Genomic DNA, 21,801 nt, shown 5'->3' on the forward strand with positions numbered 1-21,801 from the left:
CCCATCAATGTGGCCGCGCACGAAGAGCGGCTTTAAATGATTTACCGATTCTTCTGGTTTAGTAAAGGCGGCTTCTTTAGGACCAAAATCAAACTGGGCAACAACAGGTTCATCGTCGCCGATAATAGTACAATCGGCAGAAAATGTAATAATATTTACATCCATACCTGGGCGTTCTGGAGAAGCCTCGTAGTCGACCAGGTCTTCTCCCAGCAGATCGTCCTCTTCCATTGATGTTGTCGTGTCGTTGGAGGCTTCCTGGTGAACGGCGGACGGTCCGCGTGCGGGGGCCGGACGGTCCGCGCCTGGTGCAGGTCGTCCAGAGACTTCCTGGTGAACGGCGGACGGTCCGTGCGCAGGGGCCAGACGGTCCGCGCCTGGTGCAGATTGACTTTCTATTTCTGTGGCCGTTTGTTTTTTCTCAACGGCCTTCGGTCTCCATTTCTTTTGCGGTGGCGGGTATAGTGGATGTGTGTCATTAAATGTCTTTTCCGCCTCCTTCTCCTGGCTCTCCTTTGCTCTTAGGCGCTGTAATTTTCTCTTTTGGGATCGTGTCAATCCCGCTGGGCACCATCGAGGCATGGAGTATTTTGGATCGACTGTTTTGATGGTAGCCGTATCCTTTTCGGTTGTGTTGGCCGATTTGCCGAAAATCATCGGCCCTTTATTATCTTCTTGTATGACAACATCTGCAGTGCCTATTTTGATGATGTCCTTTTTTGTTGCAGGCAGATGCCCCCCTGCCGGATTGGTCGGCCTAGGAGGCCGAGTAGTCCGGCAATCTTGTTGGGCCTGTGCCTGGTGACCAGATTCAGCAGCGCTCAATCGGTCTTGCACTGGCGGCGCCAACCTATCAAAAACGGATGTTTGGGGTGCCCCCCAGGCGGGGTACTGTGACATCCCAAATGGATATGGTGGCATGCCCCACATTTGATTTGGGACATATGGTGGAGGTAAGTATGTGTATGGATATGGCATAGATGGATAAGGGGGTGGAGGGGTCCATGTCGGCATGTTAGGTCTCAATTGTACAATAGGACCTTTCATTTCTTCCGATTGGTGAGGTGGTCCAATCGGCCTGACCTGACGTTGCTCATGAATGGGTGAGCGGGGTCGCTTCGGTGGCCGGTCACTGGGGCCGGCCTTCTTTTTCACATATTTAGACAACAATTGATCGAAAGTCGGGCCAGGCTTGATCAGCCGACCAGCTGCTTTAAATGTATTTGTTTTCCACGTACCTATCTCTGGTCGTCGTGGTTTGAAGGTACGTGGTCGCTGCGAGTCCTGAGCATGGCCCGACCGTCCGCCAGAGTCGTCCGGACCGTCCGGGGAAGCGTCGGACCGTCCGCGTCGGGATGGCGGACTGTCCGTGATGCGCAGCACGGGTTCCTGCAACTGTCTCCCTGTCTGCGCTTGCCCCCCAGTGTTAGAGGCTGTGATGGTCACCTTCAGTGTCTCCCCTCCATCGGGAGTCTTCTCGGCCACCACCTTCCTGCAAGCAACTTTACAATCTCCATCGGCCCTTTTAGCATTACCGATGATTGTTTCCTTGCCTTTGCCTTTATCGGCTGTATTTGGCCGAACCAAGACTTTCTTGCCCTCGAAGTCAATCATGTTCATCGGAAAGGGCTCTGTATCCACCTGCATTTCCTGAAATTTCAATCGTCCTTCGTTAATGGCCGATTGAATCTGTCGCCGAAATACATTACAATCATTAGTGGCATGAGAAAATGAGTTATGCCACTTGCAGTACGCACGACGTTTTAGCTCGTCGGCGGATGGAACAGTGTGATTTATTTTAATATTGCCATTTTTAAGTAACTCATCAAATATTTTATCACATTTACCAACATTAAATGTAAACTTTACCTCCTCTTGCCGTTTCTTTTGAACCGGCTGTAAGGAAGCACAAGCCGAAGATTTAGCCTGCTTTGGCCAAACCATTTCAGCAGCGTACACTTCTGCTCATCTGAGCTACTTTGGTCGCATTCTACTATGTGTACGTTGTGACGCATTGTTTTAGCAGTTTCTTTGCTCCGGCTTTCGCAAGCCAAAGCTCTCTGGTGTAACTGTGCTAGTGTAAAAAATTGGATGCCTTCTAATCTTTCTTTTAAATAATATCGCAGACCATTAAAGGCTAATCCTACTAGCTATTTCTCTGCTAAATGAATTTGAAAGCATCGGTTTCTTGTATCTCGGAATCTCCGGATGTAATCATTAACCGATTCATCTTTTGTCTGTCGCAACGACGCTAAATCTACCAAATCCAACTCATAGTCACCGGAGAAAAAATGATCATGAAATTTTTGTTCTAAATCCCCCCATGATGAAATGGAATTAGGAGGTAAAGTGGCGTACCATGCAAACGCAGTTCCTGTTAAAGATAATGAAAATAAACGTACGCGAAACGCCTCTGTGTCGGCCAACTCTCCTAATTGTGCTAAAAATTGGCCTATGTGTTCACGTCTGTTCTTTCCTTGATCACCCGAAAATTTTGTGAATTCGGGTATCCTGGTTCCCTGTGGGTATGGGTGGTGATCAAATCGGCTGTCATAAGGTTTCCGATATGATTGCCCCCCAGGGACCATGCTTACTCCGAGCTTATCTCGGAACGCCCCGGCTATTTCTTCCCTTACTATATCAATGGCAGCCGGTGCGAGACCACCGGCTCTCTGGTCAAACATAGGTGGGGTTGGTTGCATGTTGGTATGTTGTCGTTCCTCCCACTGGTTTGAGCTACGTGGTGCATTTCCATTTGCCCTATATGGCTCATAGGTTTGATCGTTTCTTTCCGGCCTTCTAGGTGGGGCCGGAAAGCTTTCCTGGGCTCTGGATCCTGAATTAATGGGCTGGTGCATTGCATAGTGTGATGGGAAGTGTTGCTGGGACGGGCGAGGGTTCATGTAATCTTCCTCAAAAGACTCACGCGCGGACTGTCCGGATACGTACCCGGTCCGTCCGTTGTTATATGCGGACCGTCCGTCGTTGTATGCGGACCGTCCGACTGGGTAGTTTGGGTTCTGTGTCATATGTGGTGGCTCGGGTGCATATCTAGGTAACTCATTAAAAATAGGCCCGACTGTTGTTGGTCCGGACGGTCCGCGCTCACGTGCGGACGGTCCGGGCATGTGCAGATCGGCTGATTTGCTGCCGATTTGCGGTTGCTCAAGGTACGTGTCCATCGGCATCCCATAAAGGGGTTGTGACTGGTCGTGACAACCTGTAGCCGATGTGTTACGCGTGTTACCTCCTAACTCAACCTCGTGCGAAGGAAAATTGGCGATACTAGATTTATCAAATGCACGTACTAGCCTCTTAAGATCGCTTTGCATACCCCCTATGATGTTATGCATTTGTTCACGCTGATCTTCTACATAATTTCTAAGAGATTGCAGATCGTTGGTATTACTTACATTGGGGATATCTGGCGTGGGTTCGAGCGAAGCCGGATCCGTCGCCCGATGTCGGACGACCTTGTTGTTCCTGTCCACTTTGAAGTTGGCCAAGAACTTTGCTTTCGCCTCCTGGATCATCCGCTCCTTGTGCTCCTCGAACTGGAGCTGCTCGTCAGCCGGCAAGGTTTCCCAAGTCGGCTCTATGATGTTGCTTGGAGAAATATCAGAGCTATCCCTTGAACCGGCCATTAAGGGCCGATTTGATGAGCTTAGATATGTCTTCCCCAGCGGAGTCGCCAAAAAGTATGTTGACGCTTTTTCGGAGCGCCAAACACTCAACAAGAACCGTGGCGGTGCCCTCTGCACAGGGGCGGACGGTCCGCGCGTAGGGGCCGGACGGTCCGCGGCCTGGTGCGAGGCGCGGTGGTGCTCTCTGCGCAAGGGCGGACTGTCCGCGGCCTGGGGCCGAACGGTCCGCGGCCTGGTGCGCGGCTGGGACTTCTGCCTGACGGCCGGACGGTCCGCGCCCTGGGGCCGGACGGTCCGCACGTACGCAGGGACGGCGGAAGATCGCCGACGGCGCCTGGATCTCGCTCCCGGGAGGGACCCCGTCGGGGAGTAGAGATCCTAGGTGGTGTCTAGGCTCGGGCAGGCCGACCTAGACTCCTCTAATCGACGTAGAGTCGAGGAGAGGCGGAGAATTTGGGGATTGGGAGGCTAAACCTAAACTAGACTAGAACTACTCCTAGGATAAAATGCGAATAAAAGTTGTATTGATTCGATTGTTGATGATTACAAATCGGCCGTAGACCTCTCTATTTATAGAGGAGGGGGGCTGGACCCTTTACACAACTGATTCCGAGCTAATCCCGCAAATATAGCTAATGATAGTCGCCTAGAGGGGGGGTGAATAGGGCGAAACTGAAATTTACAAATATAAACACAACTACAAGCCGGGGTTAGCGTTAGTAATAAGAAACGAGTCCGCAAGAGAGGGCGCAAAACAAATCCCAAGCGAATGAGCAAGTGAGACACGGAGATTTGTTTTACCGAGGTTCGGTTCTTGCAAACCTACTCCCCGTTGAGGAGGCCACTAAGGCCGGGTCTCTTTCAACCCTTCCCTCTCTCAAACGATCCACGGATCGAGTGAGCTTCTCTTCTCAAATCAAAGCCGGGAACAAAACTTCCCCGCAAGGGCCACCACACAATTGGTGCCTCTTGCCTTGATTACAATCGAGTTTTGATCTCAAGAACAAGTGTGAAAGAAAAGAAGCAATCCAAGCACAAGAGCTCAAATGAACACGGCAAATCACTCTCTCTAGTCACTAGGGCTTTGTGATGAATTGGAGAGGATTTGATCTTATTGTATGTGTCTAGAATTGAATGCCTAGCTCTTGTAAGTGGTTGGGAAGTGGAAAACTTGGATGCAATGAATGGTGGGGTGGTTTGGGGTATTTATAGCCCCAACCACCAAAAGTGGCCGTTGGGAACCTGTCTGTTCGATGGCGCACCGGACAGTCCGGTGCACACCGGACAGTCCGGTGCCCCCTGCCACGTCATCACTGCCGTTGGATTCTGACCGTTGGAGCTTCTGACTTGTGGGCCCGCCTGGGTGTCCAGTGCACACCGGACAGGTACTGTTTGATGTCCGGTGCACCGGTATGGGCGTGCCTGACGTCTGCGCGCGCTGCGCGCGCATTAAATGCACCGCAGGGAGCCGTTGGCGCCGCAGGGAGCCGTTGCTCCGCTGGCACACTGGACAGTCCGGTGCACACCGGACAGTCCGGTGAATTTTAGCGGAGCGGCTGCCGCGCGAACCCGAGGCTGGCGAGTTCCTGAGGCCGACCTCCTTTGGCGCACCGGACACTGTCCGGTGTACACCGGACAGTCCGGTGAATTATAGCCGAGTCGCCTTGGAAATTCCCGAAGGTGGCGAGTTTGAGTCTGAGTCCCCTGGTGCACCGGACAGGTACTGTTCACTGTCCGGTGGCACACCGGACAGTCCGGTGCGCCAGACCAGGGGTGCCTTCGGTTGCCCCTTTGCTCTTTTATTGAATCCAAAGCTTGGTCTTTTTATTGGCTGAGAGTGAACCTTTTACGCCTGTATATACTATACACTTGGGCAAACAAGTTAGTCCAAAAGATTTGTGTTGGGTAATTCAACCACCAAAATTATTTAGGAACTAGGTGTAAGCCTAATTCCCTTTCAATCTCCCCCTTTTTGGTGATTGATGCCAACACAAACCAAAGCAAATATAGAAGTGCATAATTGAACTAGTTTGCATGATGTAAGTGTAACGGTTGCTTGGAATTGAGCCAATATAACTACTTACAAGATATGAATGGAATGTTTCTTTCTTATATAACATTTTGGACCACGTTTGCACCACATGTTTTGTTTTTGCAAATTCTTTTTGTAAATCTATTTCGAAGATCTTTTGCAAATAGTCAAAGGTAAATGAATAAGAGTTTGCAAAGCATTTTCAAGATTTGAAATTTTCTCCCTCTGTTTCAAATGCTTTTCCTTTGACTAAACAAAACTCCCCCTAAATTAAATCCTCCTCTTAGTGTTCAAGAGGGTTTTGATATATCATTTTTGAAATACTACTTTCTCCCCCTTTTGAACACAATAGGATACCATTTGATAAATATTTCTTGGAAAACACTAAGTTTTTGAAATTGAAATTGGTGGTGGTGCGGTCCTTTTGCTTTGGGCTCATTTCTCCCCCTTTTTGGCATGAATCGCCAAAAATGGAATCATTAGAGCCTTCGAAGTAATTTCTTCCCCTTTGGTCATAAGTAAATGAGTTGAGATTATACCAAAGACGAAGTCCTTTTCTTTGATGCTCATTTCTCCCCCAAAGAATAGAGAGATGGTTGGAGTGATGGCGAAGGATGAGTTACGGAGTGGAAGCCTTTGTCTTCGCCGAAGACTCCAATTCCCTTTCAATATACCTATGACTTGGTTTGAAGTAGACTTGAAAACACATTAGTCATAGCATATAAAAGAGATATGATCAAAGGTATTCAAATGAGCTATGTGTGCAAGCTAGCAAAAGAAATTTCTAGAATCAAGAATATTGAGCTCATGCCTAAGTCTGGTAAAAGATTGTTCATCAAGTGGCTTGGTAAAGATATCGGCTAATTGATCTTTAGTATTAATGTAAGAAATCTCGATATCCCCTTTTTGTTGGTGATCCCTAAGAAAATGATACCGAATGGCTATGTGCTTAGTGCGGCTATGCTCGACGGGATTGTCGGCCATTTTGATTGCACTCTCATTATCACATAGCAAAGGGACTTTGGTTAATTTGTAACCATAGTCCCGCAGGGTTTGCCTCATCCAGAGCAATTGCGCGCAACAATGTCCTGCGGCAATGTACTCGGCTTCGGCGGTGGAAAGAGCGACCGAGTTTTGCTTCTTTGAAGCCCAAGACACCAAGGATCTTCCCAAGAACTGGCAAGTCCCCGATGTGCTCTTCCTATTAATTTTGCACCCCGCCCAATCGGCATCCGAATAACCAATCAAATCAAACGTGGATCCCCGAGGGTACCAAAGCCCAAACTTAGGTGTGTAAGCCAAATATCTCAAGATTCGTTTTACGGCCGTAAGGTGGGATTCCTTAGGGTCGGATTGAAATCTTGCACACATGCAAACGGAAAGCATAATGTCCGGTCGAGATGCACATAAATAGAGTAATGATCCTATCATCGACCGGTATACCTTTTGATCCACGGACTTACCTCCCGTGTCGAGGTCGAGATGCCCATTTGTTCCCATGGGTGTTTTGATGGGCTTGGCATCCTTCATTCCAAACTTGCTTAGGATGTCGTGAGTGTACTTCGTTTGGCTGATGAAGGTGCCCTCTTGGAGTTGCTTTACTTGAAATCCTAGAAAATACTTCAACTCCCCCATCATAGACATCTCGAATTTCTGTGTCATGATCCTACTAAACTCTTCACATGTAGACTCGTTAGTAGACCCAAATATAATATCATCAACATAAATTTGGCATACAAACAAGTCATTTTCAAGAGTTTTAGTAAAGAGTGTAGGATCGGCCTTGCCGACTTTGAAGCCATTAGTAATAAGGAAATCTCTAAGGCATTCATACCATGCTCTTGGGGCTTGCTTGAGCCCATAAAGCGCCTTAGAGAGCCTATAGACATGGTTAGGATACTCACTGTCTTCAAAGCCGGGAGGTTGCTCAACATAGACCTCTTCCTTGATTGGTCCATTGAGGAAGGCACTTTTCACGTCCATTTGATAAAGCTTAAAGCCATGGTAAGTAGCATAGGCCAATAATATGCGAATTGACTCAAGCCTAGCTACGGGTGCATAGGTTTCACCGAAATCCAAACCTTCGACTTGGGAATATCCCTTGGCCACAAGTCGTGCTTTGTTCCTTGTCACCACACCATGCTCATCTTGCTTGTTGCGGAAGACCCATTTGGTTCCTACAACATTTTGGTTAGGACGTGGAACTAAATGCCATACCTCATTCCTCGTGAAGTTGTTGAGCTCCTCTTGCATCGCCACCACCCAATCCGAATCTTGTAGTGCTTCCTCTACCCTATGTGGCTCAATAGAGGAAACAAAAGAGTAATGTTCACAAAAATGTGCAACACGAGATCGAGTGGTTACCCCCTTATGAATGTCGCCGAGGATGGTGTCGACGGGGTGATCTCGTTGTATTGCTTGGTGGACTCTTGGGTGTGGCGGCCTTTGCTCTTCATCCTCCTTGTCTTGATCATTTGCATCTCCCCCTTGATTATTGCCATCATCTTGAGGTGGCTTATTTGCTTGATCTTCTACTTCATCAACTTGAGTCTCTTCCTCATTTTGAGTTGGTGGAGATGCTAGCGTGGAGGAGGATGGTTGATCTTGTGCACTTGGAGGCTCTTCGGATTCCTTAGGACACACATCCCCAAAGGACATGTTCCTTAGCGCTATGCATGGAGCCTCTTCATTACCTATCTCATCAAGATCAACTTGCTCTACTTGAGAGCCGTTAGTTTCATCAAACACAACGTCACATGAGACTTCAACTAGTCCAGAGGACTTGTTAAAGACCCTATATGCCCTTGTGTTTGAGTCATAACCAAGTAAAAAGTCTTCTACAGTTTTAGGAGCAAATTTAGATTTTCTACCTCTTTTAACAAGAATAAAGCATTTGCTACCAAAAACTCTAAAGTATGAAATGTTGGGCTTTTTACCGGTTAGGAGTTCATATGATGTCTTTTTGAGGATTCGGTGAAGATATAACCGGTTGATGGCGTAGCAGGCGGTGTTGACCGCTTCGGCCCAAAACTGGTCCGGTGTCTTGTACTCATCAAGCATGGTCCTTGCCATGTCCAATAGAGTTCGATTCTTCCTCTCCACTACACCATTTTGTTGTGGCGTGTAGGGAGAAGAGAACTCATGCTTGATGCCCTCCTCCTCAAGAAAGCCTTCAATTTGAGAGTTCTTGAACTCCGTCCCATTGTCGCTTCTTATTTTCTTGATCCTTAAGTCGAACTCAATTTGAGCCCGTCTCAAGAATCCCTTTAAAGTCTCTTGGGTTTGAGATTTTTCCTGTAAAAAGAATACCCAAGTGAAGCGAGAATAATCATCCACTATTACAAGACAATACTTACTCCCGCCGATGCTTATGTAAGCAATCGGGCCGAATAGATCCATGTGGAGCAGCTCCAGTGGCCTGTCGGTCGTCATGATGTTCTTGTGTGGATGATGGGTTCCAACTTGCTTTCCCGCCTGGCATGCGCTACAAACCCTGTCTTTCTCAAAATGAACATTTGTTAATCCTAAAATGTGTTCTCCTTTTAGAAGCTTATGAAGATTCTTCATCCCAACATGGGCTAGTCGGCGATGCCAGAGCCAACCCATGTTAGTCTTAGCAATTAAGCATGTGTCAAGTTCAGCTCTATCAAAATCTACTAAGTATAGCTGACCCTCTAACACACCCTTAAATGCTATTGAATCATCACTTCTTCTAAAGACAGTGACACCTACATCAGTAAAAAGACAGTTGTAGCCCATTTGACATAATTGGGAAACAGAAAGCAAGTTGTAATCTAAAGAATCAACAAGAAAAACATTGGAAATAGAATGGTCAGGAGATATAGCAATTTTACCAAGTCCTTTGACCAAACCTTGATTTCCATCCCCGAATGTGATAGCTCGTTGGGGATCTTGGTTTTTCTCATATGAGGAGAACATTCTTTTCTCCCCAGTCATGTGGTTTGTGCACCCGCTGTCGAGTATCCAACTTGAGCCCCCGGATGCATAAACCTACAAAACAATTTTAGTTCTTGACTTTAGGTACCCAAACTGTTTTGGGTCCTTTGGCATTAGAAACAAGAACTTTGGGTACCCAAACACAAGTCTTGGAGCCCTTGTGTTTGCCCCCAACAAATTTGGCAACTACCTTGCCGGATTTGCTAGTAAGCACATAAGATGCATCAAAAGTTTTAAATGAAATGGCATGATCATTTGATGCATTAGGAATTTTCTTCTTAGGCAACTTAGCATGGGTTGGTTGCCTAGAACTAGATGTCTCACCCTTATACATAAAAGCATGATTAGGGCCAGAGTGAGACTTCCTAGAATGAATCTTCCTAATTTTGCTCTCAGGATAACCGGCAGGGTATAAAATGTAACCCTCGTTATCCTGAGGCATGGGAGATTTGCCCTTAACAAAGTTGGACAATCTCTTAGGAGGGGCACTAATTTTGACATTGTCTCCCCTTTGGAAGCCAATGCCATCCTTAATGCCCGGGCGTCTCCCATTGTAAAGCATGCTACGAGCAAATTTAAATTTCTCATTTTCTAAGTTGTGCTCGGCAATTTTAGCATCTAGTTTTGCTATATGATCATTTTGTTGTTTAATTAAAGCCATATGATCATGAATAGCATCAATATCAACATTTCTACATCTAGTACAAATAGATACATGCTCAACAATAGATGTAGAGGGTTTGCAAGATTTTAATTCTACAACCTTAGCATGCAACATATCATTTTTAGTTCTAAGGTCAGAAATTGTAACATTGCAAACATCTAGTTCTTTAGCCTTAGTAATCAACTTTTCATTTTCTACTCTAAGGCTAGCAAGAGATACATTCAATTCATCAATCTTAGCAAGCAAATCAACATTATCATTTCTAAGATTGGGAATTGAAACATTACAAACATGTGAATCAACCTTAGCATTTAAAATAGCATTTTCATTCCTAAGGTTGTCAATCATCTCACGGCAAGTGCTTAGCTCACTAGATAATTTTTCACATTTGTCTACTTCTAGAGCATAAGCCTTTTTAACCTTAACATGTTTTTTGTTTTCTTTAATTAGGCAATCCTCTTGAGAATCCAAAAGGTCATCCTTTTCATGAATAGCACTAACCAATTCATTTAATTTTTCTTTTTGAGCTATGTTAAGGTTGGCAAAAAGGGAACGCAAATTATCTTCCTCATCACTAGCATTGTCATCACTAGAGGATTCATATTTAGTGGAGGATTTAGATTTAACCTTCTTTTTGCCGTCCTTTGCCATGAGGCACTTGTGGCCGACGTTGGGGAAGAGGAGTCCCTTGGTGACGGCGATGTTGGCGGCGTCCTCGTCGTCGGAGGAGTCGCTTGAGCTCTCGTCAGAGTCCCACTCGCGACAAACATGGGCATCGCCGCCCTTCTTCTTGTAATACCTCTTCTTTTCCTTTCGTCTCCCCTTCTTGTCGTCACCTTGGTCACTGTCACTAGATATAGGACATTTAGCAATAAAATGACCGGGCTTACCACACTTGTAGCAAACCTTCTTGGAGCGGGACTTGTAGTCTTTCCCCCTCCTTTGTTTGAGGATTTGGCGGAAGCTCTTGATGACGAGCGCCATTTCCTCATTGTCGAGCTTGGAGGCGTCGATTGGTTGTCGACTTGGTGTAGCCTCCTCCTTCTTCTCCTCCGTTGCCTTGAATGCAACGGGTTGGGCTTCGGATGAGTCGTCAAGCTCGTTGATTTTCCTCGAGCCTTCTATCATGCATTCAAAATTTACAAAATGCCCGATAACTTCCTCGGGGGTCATTTTAGTATATCTAGGATTACCACGAATCAATTGAACTTGAGTGGGATTAAGAAAAATGAGAGATCTTAAAATAACATTTACCACTTCGTGATCGTCCCACTTCTTGCTCCCGAGGTTGCGCACTTGGTTCACCAAAGTCTTGAGCCGGTTGTACATGTGTTGTGGCTCCTCTCCTTTGTGAAGCCGGAACCGACCGAGCTCCCCCTCGATCGTTTCCCGCTTGGTGATCTTGGTGAGCTCGTCTCCCTCGTGCGCGGTTTTGAGTACATCCCAAATCTCCTTGGCGCTCTTCAACCCTTGTACTTTGTTATACTCCTCTTTACTTAGAGAGGCGAGGAGTATTGTTGTTGCTTGAGAGTTGAAGTGCTCGATTTGGGCCACCTCATCCTCATCATAGTCCTCATCCCCTACGGATGGTACCTGCGCGCCAAACTCAACAACATCCCATATGCTTTTGTGGAGCGAGGTTAGATGAAATCGCATTAAATCGCTCCACCTAGCGTAATCTTCACCATCAAAAGTTGGTGGTTTGCCTAATGGGACGGAAAGTAAAGGTGTATGTTTGGAAATGCGAGGGTAGCGTAGGGGGATCTTACTATACTTCTTGCGCTCTTGGCGCTTAGAAGTGACGGAGGGCGCATCGGAGTCGGAGGTCGATGTTGATGAAGTGTCGGTCTCGTAGTAGACCACCTTCCTCATCCTCTTGTGCTTGTCGCCTTTCCGATGCGGCTTGTGGGAAGAAGATTTTTCCTTCTTCTCTTTGTGGTGAGAAGAAGATTTCTTCTCCTTCCCTTTGTTGGAGGAGCCCTTCTTCTTCTCCCTCCTTTTGGTGTGGGACTCTTCCGATGAAGTGCTCCCATGGCTTGTAGTAGGCTTTTCGCCGGTCTCCATTTCCTTCTTGGCGTGATCTCCCGACATTACTTCGAGCGGTTAGGCTCTAATGAAGAACCTGGCTCTGATACCAATTGATAGTCGCCTAGAGGGGGGGTGAATAGGGCGAAACTGAAATTTACAAATATAAACACAACTACAAGCCGGGGTTAGCGTTAGTAATAAGAAACGAGTCCGCAAGAGAGGGCGCAAAACAAATCCCAAGCGAATGAGCAAGTGAGACACGGAGATTTGTTTTACCGAGGTTCGGTTCTTGCAAACCTACTCCCCGTTGAGGAGGCCACTAAGGCCGGGTCTCTTTCAACCCTTCCCTCTCTCAAACGATCCACGGATCGAGTGAGCTTCTCTTCTCAAATCAAAGCCGGGAACAAAACTTCCCCGCAAGGGCCACCACACAATTGGTGCCTCTTGCCTTGATTACAATCGAGTTTTGATCTCAAGAACAAGTGTGAAAGAAAAGAAGCAATCCAAGCACAAGAGCTCAAATGAACACGGCAAATCACTCTCTCTAGTCACTAGGGCTTTGTGATGAATTGGAGAGGATTTGATCTTATTGTATGTGTCTAGAATTGAATGCCTAGCTCTTGTAAGTGGTTGGGAAGTGGAAAACTTGGATGCAATGAATGGTGGGGTGGTTTGGGGTATTTATAGCCCCAACCACCAAAAGTGGCCGTTGGGAACCTGTCTGTTCGATGGCGCACCGGACAGTCCGGTGCACACCGGACAGTCCGGTGCCCCCTGCCACGTCATCACTGCCGTTGGATTCTGACCGTTGGAGCTTCTGACTTGTGGGCCCGCCTGGGTGTCCGGTGCACACCGGACAGGTACTGTTTGATGTCCGGTGCACCGGTATGGGCGTGCCTGACGTCTGCGCGCGCTGCGCGCGCATTAAATGCACCGCAGGGAGCCGTTGGCGCCGCAGGGAGCCGTTGCTCCGCTGGCACACTGGACAGTCCGGTGCACACCGGACAGTCCGGTGAATTTTAGCGGAGCGGCTGCCGCGCGAACCCGAGGCTGGCGAGTTCCTGAGGCCGACCTCCTTTGGCGCACCGGACACTGTCCGGTGTACACCGGACAGTCCGGTGAATTATAGCCGAGTCGCCTTGGAAATTCCCGAAGGTGGCGAGTTTGAGTCTGAGTCCCCTGGTGCACCGGACAGGTACTGTTCACTGTCCGGTGGCACACCGGACAGTCCGGTGCGCCAGACCAGGGGTGCCTTCGGTTGCCCCTTTGCTCTTTTATTGAATCCAAAGCTTGGTCTTTTTATTGGCTGAGAGTGAACCTTTTACGCCTGTATATACTATACACTTGGGCAAACAAGTTAGTCCAAAAGATTTGTGTTGGGTAATTCAACCACCAAAATTATTTAGGAACTAGGTGTAAGCCTAATTCCCTTTCAGCTAACAACCGTAGCACAAAACTCGGAACCCTAATCTGTTCTGCGCACGCGCGGACCGTCCGGCCCACAGGCGCGGACCGTCCGGACCGCGGACCGTCCGGCCTCAGGGCCGGACTGTCCGCCGGCTCAAAACCGGTTCGAACAGCTCTGTTTGGTTTCTTTAGTCACCTGACTAAATTGTAGTGGCTAAAGTTTAGTCACTAAAATACCCTTTTTGGTTCCAATGACTAAATCTTACTAAAAAGCATTAATTGGTGCGAATAATGACTGCATTGACCCTATTAATTAGTAGATGCATGGTGCACTAAGAAAGAGGAGAGGACAAATGAGGTAAAAATCCTACTTTAGTCCCTTTTAGTCACTTCTTAGTGATTAAAAAGAATTTAAGTTTAGTCAATCCACTTTAGTCACCATGTTTACTTAGGGTGTGTTTGGTTTGACTTTTGGCTTTGGCTTTTGCCCCCCTAAAAGCCAAAAGCCAACCAAAGGGCTGGATCTAGGAAGCAGCTTTTTCTAAAAACCGACTTTCTCGTAGTGCAAATCTGAAAGCACCCCTGGACCTGCTTTTAGTGGCTTTTCGGATGAAACTATAAAAACATATATCGAAGAATTTTTAACGACTTTTAGTGGTTTCTACCAAAGGGTTTTTAGCTTTTTAACAGCTTACAGCCTACAGCAGCTTTTTCCACAGTTCACAGCCCACAGCAACTTTTTTCACAGCCACAGTCCAACCAAACAGACCCTTATGTAGTGACTAAAAGTACTAAAGTTTAGTCACTTCAAATCAAACGGGACCTAAGTCATCCAAATAACTCTAAATGTACCGCCAATGAGTATCATTTTTTTTAAAAAACGGTGCGCATGATTTTTTTTATAGATTTATTTACCTACCTGCCCAGTCTCTTAGAAATCTTTATGACTTAGAACTTGCACACATGCATTTATATATTTGCATTTTTAGTAATATGCCCTGTATTAGTTCCTATTGTTGTGCAAGAGGCAGCATCATCGATCATAATTAAAAAAAAGTATTTCTAACATTCTAAAAAAATGAGTAAAATTTCGTTAGAGGATAATAATATCCCATCTACATGCATCTCAATTCTCAATGCCCTTTTAAGATAAAGTTTGCTCCGAAGGAAAGGCACAAGAAAAATCTCTCTCTCTATCTCTGCGCTGCAGTGTGCCAACTTGGCCTAGCAAAGTCAATGATGCATGCCTCGGATCACGGCTCTTGCTGGCATATGGTCCATGTTTAGAAAGAAACGAAAACGCATGGCATGTTCTGGACGCGTTCGTACGTACGGGCCCCGATGATTAGGGATGCAAATGGAGGGCTCAAATCCCGAGCCCATGTATTCGATTTATATCTGTATTTATATACTCAAAGTTAGAGGATATTGAAAATATTGATATTCATTAAAATCTTATCCGACACAAGCAGAAATTACAATCCCGTTTTGCAATTTTCGAAAACCGTTTTATTGACCAAAGTTTGACTTTTATGTTTTTTTAAAAAAAAATCTACACCGGTACCGAGAAAACCCAGCGAAAAGTTCGCTGTTTTCTCGACGGTTTTGTTAACACTGTGCACGACTCAATAATATATGTATCTGATTCGAATAGAGATGGCCAAACGGGCCGTCCGGCCCGTTTTGAGCCCGGCTCGCCAGGCACGGTTAGGAAACCGGGGCGGGCTTTTTAAGCCTGCGGGCTTGATTCTTTGTCCGAGCCTGGCCCGCAGCGGGCCTAAACGGGCCGGGCCGACCCGTTTAGCACGAAAAAAAGGGTCGAAAGCGGGCTAAGCGGGCCAAAAACATATTTTAGTGCAAAAAAGCAGGCTTAACGTGCTTAGAGGTAAACGGGCCGTGCCGGACTAGCCCACTGTGCCTAGTTTCCTGTCCAAGCCCGGCCCGCTTATTCGTGCCGGGCCGGTCCGGACCCGCATAGAACCGGACCGTGTCGGGCTCGGACCGGGCTCAAACAGCGGGCTTCGTGTCGGGCTCGCGGACCTCGTGCTTATTGGTCATCTATAGATTCGAATCAAAAGAGAAAATATAAAAAACAAATATGGTATGAGCAATATGTGTCTGTATTTAATCTGATTCGACGCGTGGACCACGGCTGTGGCACTGTACCGCGTGCTTAAATTAGTCTGCGTGAGCGCGTTGTTCATCAATGGATGGATGGATGGATCGATCTCAACACTATTGCTAATCCGTCTAATTATTTGCTGGATGTGCTGGTCAACCAGGAGTCGTACCTGTGCAAGTAATTAAGCTAATTAGTATCGACTAAAGCTATAGCAAGCACAGCGATCTGGTTGCCATGGCCACGACTTTTTTTCCCCCTTCTTGTTCCTCGTTGACGCATGTACATGTGTGCCGTGCCGACCATGGGTCGATCGACCGATCATCCAGCAAATCTCTCTCTCTCTCTCTAGTTCATTCATGCATATGCCCACCTGACGGATACTGCTCTCCATCCCTCCCTAGAGACATCCATCCATCCAACAAGGGATATGGGCGCCGGCAACGAGTCTACTCGATCTATGCTACGTACCCACAAGTACGTACACGTCCATCCATCACGCCCATACCCATACATGCATGCACATTGTCTCTAGACTGGACAAGAATCTCCGAGACGTCGTCGTCCGTCCGGCTTTTTATTATTTCCAGGCTTCCGGAGCAAGTGAATATATATATATATATATATATATATATATATATATATATATATATATATTCACATATATGTACATAATGTTACTCGATTAAATTTCGAATATAAATTATGATCAACAATAAATAATCTAAGTGTATGTTTCACAATAAATAACCTAACAGTTTACCTAACAAGCTTATAAAAAAATACACCATAACTCTAGTACTCTACCATGCATAACAGATAAACTAAAGTATGAGATCAAATCAGATGATACGTATTCATCAAACATATTGGTAGACGAAGCAGCAGCCTGCGACTGCGATGCCTTCTGTTTCCTTGCGCGGTCGCTCTCCACGAGACCTCTCTGCTGCTCTGCTCATTGTTCCAGAGTCAGATACTACAGCCATGCCATATTCCATTCATGACTGGAGTCGGGTCGAAACCAGGCCTTTGGTCATGTCAGTGCACCTGCAAGATGACCGACCGACATATGCATCAAACTACTAACAACACAAACGACAATCAAAATATCAAACGACTCGGCACAACTGAATCTGATAACGGCCAGATGGTAGAGCCCAGGTTGCTTTGGGATATTGTTTTTGGGGGTGCATCTCTTCCACGGGCCCGGGGGGGGGAGGGGGGCAGCATCTATCTTACAAGTTAAGTTTGATCAGTATCTCCCTAATATAGGTGTCCCCGCTACCTCCCTGAGCATGTCTTTTTGCCCTCTAAAAACTAGGAACAGAATCATCAGAACCTATCCTCTTCTAGCGAGTTTCCACGGACGGCCAACATATATATGGGTGAACGAAAGAACGTATTTGCAGATTTGCTTCGCTACCCTCACATGACGACGACTGAGATCGAAACAATGCTACCTATGCAGTACTTGATGACATCATACTTGGCTGCCCTCACATGGTAGCAAAACCGATGTAGAAGATGGTACGAAAATTAAGAAAAGCCTTAGGTTTAAGGCCGCTCACAGAAAGTCGCCTAGAGGGGTGCACTACAGGAAAATGCTATATTTTCGACGGCCGCCACTATTTCCGACGGTTCCGAGGGTACCGTCGGAAATAGCGCTATTTCCGACGGCTCACGGCCAGCCGTCGGAAATAGGGCTATTTCTGACGGCCCACCACCTAGGCCGTCGGAAATAAGGGGAGGCCCCCTAACGGCCGTTACCCCGCGCACACACGCACCCAACGCCGCCCGCACAGCGCGCCGCCGCCTCCCCGCCCCTAGCCAGCGCCGCCCGTGGCCGCCGGGACCTCCCCGCCTTGGGCCAGCGCCGCCATGCCCGAGGCCGCCCCTTGTCCAGGCCGCCTCGCTCCCCGCCCCTGGCCGGCGCCGCTGAGGCCAGGCCACCTCGTCGCAGGCCAAGGCCGCTGCCGTCCGCGCCCCGAGACCGCCGCCGTCGTCCACAGCCTCCACGGCCGTTGCCCCGAGGCCGCAGCGGCCCGCCGCCGCGTTACCCGAGGCCGCAGCCGTCCCCGAGCCCGCCACACGCTGTCGGCAAGGCCGCCCGAGGCCGTCGTCGAGTCTTCTCACGTGAGCGCGCGCACGCGGCCGTTCGCACGCGGCCAAACGCGGCCGCACGTGAGCGCGTGCACGCAGCTTCACACCGGTCGCCAGCCGTCACTCCTGTGGGCAATTCAGGTAATTTCTAACTTTATTAATGTGATGTTGTAATATAATGTGATGTTGTAGTATAATTTGATGTGATGTTGTAGTATAATGCGATACTTAACTAAAATAGGTCTAAACTTATGCGTCACCCGTTTCGGTCCAACACATTGCTTAATAAAGTAGTGTGTTGTACCGAAATTGTCCCTTTTTGGACAGCCTTAGAGTGAACGACATATCAAATATGATTTATGATGAGTCAATGAGTTTGAGCGAGATTTCGACAGCATAACCCTCTTGTTCTCTGTTGCACCATTACGGGCATGCAATGGAGAACAACGGGGTTATGCTGCCGAAATTTCGTTCAAACTCATTGACTTATCATAAATCTGTGATATGTCGTTCACTCTTAGGTGGGTTTAGGACCTATCCTTTCCTATAATTGTAGGACCACCGGCTGATAATATATCTAGAAATTAGTGAACTTGTCTTGATCTTTAATTAGTCGAACGATGGGTGATAGTCGTCGCTGGATGTATGAAGGCTGGCGAAAAAATGATCCTTCGCTTGAGTGGATACAGAAAACCGAAGATTTTATCAATCGTGTTTTTTCTTCGTCAAGAAATGGTCGAGTGTGGTGCCCATGCAGTGTTTGCAAAAATTATCAACGTCAAACCAAGAAAGAGATGTCTGGTCATCTTTGCAAAAATGGCTACGTGCCAAATTATGAAGTTTGGGTGCATCATGGTGAGGAGCTTCCCCGTGGATATGCTCCAGAAGGTCAAGATGATTTTGACCCGGATTTAGACCGAATGGAGGAGATGGTTCAGGATTTAAGAGAGGATCTCGATTTAGTGTTTCCAGATAATCCTGAGGATCCTCAACCGCCGAAAGTTAAAAAAATCTTTGAACTTCTCAAGGCAGCAGAAGAGTCGTTGCACGAACACACGAGAGTAACCATTCTTGCTTTTGTGACGCGACTTATGGCTATCAAGTCTAAGTTCGCATTCTCCATCAACTGCTTAAATGAACTTTTGAATTTGATCAGCGACGTATTACCACCAAATCACAAAATGCCCAAAGACGTGTATCAGTCAAGAAAGTTACTCTCTGGCTTAGGTATGGAGTATCAAAAATTTGATGTTTGTCTAGATAACTGTATGCTTTTCTGGAAGGAAAATGAAAAATTAGACAAATGTTTGAGATGCAGCAAATCAAGGTTCGTTGAGGTCGTAAATGAAGATGGAGAAAAATTGACAACAGAAGTAGCAAAGAAGCAACTTCGTTACATGCCTCTCACGCCTCGTGTAAAACGGTTGTTTCTCTCAAAAAACACCGCTAAGCAGATGAGATGGCACAAAGAACGTGACCGCGAGAACCCTCAAGTTATGATGCACCCATCTGATAGTGATGCGTGGAAGGCACTTGATGATTTTGATTCGGATTTTGCTAGTGAAGCTAGAAATATTCAAATCGGGTTGGCGACGGACGGGTTCTCACCTTTCAATATGACCGCATCGCCGTATTCTTGTTGGCCTGTATTTGCAGTTCCATACAATCTTCCACCTCACCTTTGCATGAAATACGATTACATGTTTCTGTGTCTAATCATTCCTGGACCAGAACACCCTGGAAAACATCTCAATGTAATGTTGGAACCTTCAGTCGATGAGTTGAAAAAATTGTGGGAAGGAGTCGAAGCTTACGATTGCTACAAGAAAGAGAGATTCAATCTTCGAGTTGCGTACTTGTGGTCGATTCATGATTTCATGGCCTACGGTATTTTTGCTAGATGGAGTTGTCATGGAAAGTTGACATGTCCAATATGTGGTAAGGATACAAATTGTTTTCGTCTTGAGTTTGGTGGGAAGATCTGTTACTTTGATTGCCACCGATGTTTCTTGCCTCTCGATCACCCATTCAGATTTGAGGCAAATCAATTTCGAAAAGACACCATTGTTACCAAAGGCCCACCGAAGCGTTTGAGTGGCGCAGAGATTCATGCTGCGCTCGATAATTTGAAACCAGACGGTACTGGTTACCTGGGATTTGGAATAGAACATAATTGGACACATAAATGTTCTTTGTGGGAACTCCCTTATACGGAGGCCTTGATTCTGATGCACAACATTGATGTCATGCACCAAGAGCGGAATGTTGCTGAAAGCATTATTAGTACATGTATGGATTTTCCCGATAAAACCAAAGATAATATAAAGGCCAGAAAAGATTTAGAGAAAATTTGTAACCGACCAAGCCTGGTCTTGCTTCAGAGTGGTGCTAAGCCACGTGCGTCATTTTGTCTAAAATCTAAGCAAAAGAAAGTGGTGATGGTGTGGTTGAAAAACTTAAAATTTCCAGATGGGTATGCCGCGGGATTCAGAAGGTCCGTGAATTTGAGGACAGGAAAAATGAATGGATTGAAGAGTCATGATTATCACATTATTATGGAAAGATTACTTCCTGTAATGTTTCGGGGTTACTTGAATAATGATGTATGGACGGCGTTAGCTGAGTTAAGCTACTTCTATAGACAACTTTGTGCTAAAGAAATTAAAAAAGATGTGATGGAGAAATTAGAGAAGGAGATTCCGGTCCTTATTTGCAAATTGGAAAAAATATTTCCCCATGGATTCTTCAATCTGATGCAACATCTACTTGTACACCTTCCATATGAAGCTAAGATTGGGGGTCCTGTGCAGTATAGATGGATGTATCACATAGAAAGGGCACTTAAGAAGCTTAGTGCAATGGTTGGCAACAAGGGAAGAGTTGAAGGGTGTATTGCTGAAGAATTTAAATTAAAGAGATATCAGCCTTCACGAGTGTATACTTTGCAGAAGAACACAATGTAAATGCACCTACATTAAGGTATAATGTTGATCAAGCTGGTCCATGCAGTAAACTCAAAATTTTGTCATTCGAGGGAAAGACAGTTGGAGCATCAACTGAATATCACATTGGACGTGAAGAAAAGTTGGATGCATTACTCTACATGTATGAAAACATGGAAGAGATGACTCCATACTTCAAGTAAGCATAGATTTTCAAATTGAAGAGCAACATGTGCTCATTACTCCTCGTAACTCTTTTATTTACTTTTTTTCAACAGAGAGTACGAACGACAGAATAAGGGTAAACTGTCGACGAGGCTGTATGAAATCATGCTTCGCGAAGGAAAAGAAGGCACTCCCAATTTCATTAATTGGTTTCGAGTTCATGTAAATATCACATCTGTTTTCTTATGTGTTCATAGTTTATCTTTTTAATAGTTCCTCCTATTGATCTATATTCGTAACTGACAGTGCGAAAAAACTTCCAACGTTGATGAGGACTTACGTCAGATGTCACGTGCACTTGTCAAAGTCAGAAGCTATGGTCGTTATGATGTCAAAGGATATCGTTTTCGTTCAACCAAATTTGAATGTACTCGACCTTTAGCTGCGACAACAAATACTGGTGTGGTATGTTGGTCTTTTGATGAGCAAGGAAGGGAGATGAATTATTATGGAACTATCAAAGATATATTGGAATTCGACTTCGCTGGGGGAAAAATCTGAAAGTTATGTTCTTCAAATGTGATTGGATCGATCCTAAACATGGGATACGACAAAACCAATTTGGTATGGTAGAAGTCAAACACGAGCGTATAATGACTCGTGGTTGTAGTAAATTTGTTCTTGGTTTTCAAGTGGACCAAGTGTATTATATGTCATATCCCTGTATCGATCTTAAAGACTGG

Source organism: Zea mays, chromosome 5, assembly GCF_902167145.1.
Source record: "Zea mays cultivar B73 chromosome 5, Zm-B73-REFERENCE-NAM-5.0, whole genome shotgun sequence".
In the NCBI taxonomy this organism is placed as follows: domain Eukaryota; kingdom Viridiplantae; phylum Streptophyta; class Magnoliopsida; order Poales; family Poaceae; genus Zea; species Zea mays.